Genomic DNA, 4,569 nt, shown 5'->3' on the forward strand with positions numbered 1-4,569 from the left:
TACGAAGTGAGTGTCAGTATTGACACTGTATTACGAAGTGAGTGTCAGTATTTACACGGAATTACTATGTGAGTGTCAGTACTTACACGGTATTACTGAGTGAGTGTCAGTATTCACACGGTATTACTGTGTGAGTGTCAGTGTTTACACGGTATTATTGAGTGAGTATCAGTATTTACACGGTATTACTGAATGAGTGTCAGTATTTACACGGTATTGCGAAGTGAGTGTCAGTATTTGGACGGTATTACTGAGTGAGTGTCAGTATTGACACGCTATTACTGAGTGAGTGTCAGTGTTTACACGTTATTACTGAGTGAGTGTCAGTATTTACACGGTATTACTGAGTGAGTGTCAGTATTTACACGGTTTTACTAAGTGAGTGTCAGTATTGACACGGTATTACTGAGTGAGTGTCAGTATTTTCACGGTATTATTGAGTGAGTGTCAGTATTTACACGGTATTACTGAGTGAGTATCAGTATTGACACGGAATTACTGAGTGAGTAACAATATTTACACGGTATTACTGAATGAGTGTCAGTAATGACACGTTATTACTGTGTGAATATCAGTATTGACTCTGTATTACTGAGTGAGTGTCAGTATTTATACGGTATTACTAAGTGAGTGTCAGTATTGACACTGTATTACTACGTGAGTGTCAGAATTTACACGGAATTACTGTGTGAGTGTCAGTGCTTCCACGGTATCACTGAGTGAGTGTCAGTATTGACACGGTATTATTGTGTGAGTGTCAGTGTTTACACGGTGTTATTGTGTGAGTATCAGTATTTGCACGGTATTACTGAGTGAGTGTCAGTACTTACAAGGTATTACTGAGTGAGTGTCAGTATTGACACGGTATTACTGAGTGAGCATCAGTATGGACACGGTATGCTAAGTGAGTGTCAGTATTTGCACGGTATTACTGAGTGAGTGTCAGTATTGACACGGTATTACTGAGTGAGTGTCAGTATTTACACGGTATTACTAAGTGAGTGTCAGTATTTACACGGTATTACTGTGTGAGTGGCAGTATTTACACGGTTTTAATGTGTGAGTTTCTGCATTTACACGGTATTACTGTTTGAGTGTCAGTATTTGCACGGTATTATTGAGTGAGTATCAGTATTTACACGGTATTACTGTGTGAGTGTCAGTATTTACACGGTATTACTGAGTGAGTGTCAGTGTTTACACGGTATTACTGAGTGAGTGTCAGTATTTACACGGTATTACTGAGTGAGTGTCAGTGTTTACACGGTATTACTGAATGAGTGTCAGTATTAACACGGTATTACTGAGTGAGTGTCAGTATTTACACGGTATTACTGAGTGAGTGTCAGGATTGACACGCTATTACTGAGTGAGTATCAGTGTCGACACGGTATTACTGTGTGAGTGTCAGTGTTTACACGGTATTATTGAGTGAGTATCAGTATTTACACGGTATTACTGAGTGAGTGTCAGTATTTACACGGTATTACTGAGTGAGTGTCAGTATTGACACGGTATTACTGAGTGAGTGTCAGTATTTACACGGTGTTACGAAGTGAGTGTCAGTGTTGCCACGGTATTACGAAGTGAGTGTCAGTATTTACACGGTATTACTGTGTGAGTGTCAGTATTTAAACGGTATTACTGAGTGAGTGTCAGTGTTTACACGGTATTACTGAGTGAATGTCCGTGTTCACACGGTATTACTGAGTGAGTGTCAGTATTTACACGGTATTACTAAGTGAGTGTCAGTGTTTACACGGTATTACTGAGTGAGTGTCATTGTTGACACGGTATTACTGAGTGAGTGTCAGTATTTACACGGTGTAACTTAGTGAGTGTCAGTATTGACACGCTATTACTGAGTGAGTGTCAGTATTTACACGGTATTACTGAGTGAGTGTCAGTTTTGACACGGTATTACTGAGTGAGTGTCAGTATTTACACAGTTTTACGAAGTGAGTGTCAGTATTGACACGGTATTACTGAGTGAGTATCAGTATTGACACGAAATTACTGAGTGAGTAACAATATTTACACGGTATTACTGAGTGAGTGTCAGTATTGACACGGTATTACTGTGTGAATATCAGAATTGACTCTGTATTACTGAGTGAGTGTCAGTATTGACACGGTATTACTGAATGAGTGTCAGTATTTACACGGTATTGCTCAGTGAGTGTCAGTATTTGGACGGTATTACTGAGTCAGTGTCAGTATTCACACGGCATTACTGAGTGAGTGTCAGTGTTTACACGGTATTACTGAGTGAGTGTCAGTGTTTACACGGTATTACTGAGTGAGTGTCAGTATTTACACGGTATTACTAAGTGAGTGTCAGTGTTTACACGGTATTCCTGAGTGAATGTCATTGTTGACACGGTATTACTGAGTGAGTGTCAGTATTAACACGGTGTAACTGAGTGAGTGTCAGTATTGACACGCTATTACTGAGTGAGTGTCAGTATTTACACGGTATTACTGAGTGAGTGTCAGTATTTACACGGTATTACTGAGTGAGTGTCAGTATTTACACGGTATTACTGAGTGAGTTTCAGAATTTACACGGTTTTACTAAGTGAGTGTCAGCATTGACACGGTATTACTGAGTGAGTATCAGTATTGACACGGAATTACTGAGTGAGTAATAGTATTTACACGGTATTACTGAGTGAGTGTCAGTATTGACACGGTATTACTGTGTGAATATCAGTCTTGACTCTGTATTACTGAGTGAGTTACAGTATTGACACGGTATCACTGAGTGAGTGTCAGTATTTATACGGTATTACGAAGTGAGTGTCAGTATTGACACTGTATTACTAAGTGAGTGTCAGTATTTACACGGAATTACTGTGTGAGTGTCAATACTTACACGTGATTACTGAGTGAGTATCAGTATTGACACAGTATTACTGTGTGAGTGTCAGTGTTTACACGGTATTATTGAGTGAGTATCAGTATTTACACGGTATTACTGAATGAGTGTCAGTATTTACACGGTATTGCTAAGTGAGTGTCAGTATTTGGACGGTATTACTGAGTGAGTGTCAGTATTGACACGGTATTACTGAGTGAGTATCAATATTGACACGGTATTACTGAGTGAGTAACAGTATTGACACGGTATTACTGAGTGAGTATCAGTATTTACACGGTATTACTGAGTGAGTGCCAACATTTGCACGGTATTACTGAGTGAGTGTCAGTATTGACACGGTATTCCTGAGTGAGTATCAGTATTTACACGGTATTACTGAGTGAGTGCCAACATTTACACGGTATTACTGTGTGAGTGTCAGTATTGACACGGTATTACTGAGTGAGTATCAGTATTTACACGGTATTACTGAGTGAGTGCCAGTATTTACACGGTATTACTGTGTGAGTATCAGTATTTGCACGGTATTACTGAGTGAGTGTCAGTATGAACACGGTATGCTAAGTGAGTGTCAGTATTTGCACGGTATTACTGAGTGAGTGTCAGTATTGACACGGTATTACTGAGTGAGTGTCAGTATTTACACCGTATTACTCTGTGTGTCAGTATTGACATGGTATTACTCAGTGAGTGTCAGTATTTACACGGTATTACTATGTGAGTGGCAGTATTTACACGGTATTACTGAGTGAGTGTCAGTGTTTACACGGTATTACTGAGTGAGTGTCAGTGTTTACACAGTATTACTGAGTGAGTGTCAGTATTTACACGGTATTACTGAGTGAGTGTCAGTGTTGACACGGTATTACTGAGTGAGTGTCAGTATTTACACGTTATTACTGAGTGAGTGTCAGTATTTACACGGTTTTACTCAGTGAGTGTCAGTATTGACACGGTATTATTGTGTGAGTGGCAGTATTTTCACGGTATTACTGAGTGAGTGTCAGTGTTTACACGGTATTACTGAGTGAGAGTCAGTGTTTACACGGTATTACTGAGTGAGTGTCAGTATTTACACGGTATTACTAAGTGAGTGTCAGTGTTTACACGGTATTACTGTGTGAGTGTCAGTGTTTACACGGTATTACTGAGTGAGTGACATTGTTGACACGGTATTACTGAGTGAGTGTCAGTATTTGCACGGTGTAACTGAGTGAGTGTCAGTATTGACACGCTATTACTGAGTGAGTGTCAGTATTTACACGGTATTACTGAGTGAGTGTCAGTATTTACACGGTATTACTGAGTGAGTGTCAGTATTTACACGGTTTTACTAAGTGAGTGTCAGTATTGACACGGTATTACTGAGTGAGTGTCAGTATTTACACGGTATTACTGAGTGGGTCTCAGTATTTACACGGTATTACTGAGTGAGTGTCAGTATTTGCACGGTATTACTGAGTGAGTGTCAGTATTGACACGGTATTACTGAGTGAGTGTCAGTATTTACACGGTATTACGAAGTGAGTGTCAGTATTGACACGGTATTACTAAGTGAGTGTCAGTATTTACACGGTATTACTGTGTGAGTGGCAGTATTTACACGGTTTTACTGTGTGTGTTTCTGCATTTACACGGTATTACTGTTTGAGTGTCAGTATTTGCACGGTATTATTGAGTGAGTATCA

Source organism: Heptranchias perlo, unplaced genomic scaffold, assembly GCF_035084215.1.
Source record: "Heptranchias perlo isolate sHepPer1 unplaced genomic scaffold, sHepPer1.hap1 HAP1_SCAFFOLD_53, whole genome shotgun sequence".
Lineage (NCBI taxonomy): Eukaryota > Metazoa > Chordata > Chondrichthyes > Hexanchiformes > Hexanchidae > Heptranchias > Heptranchias perlo.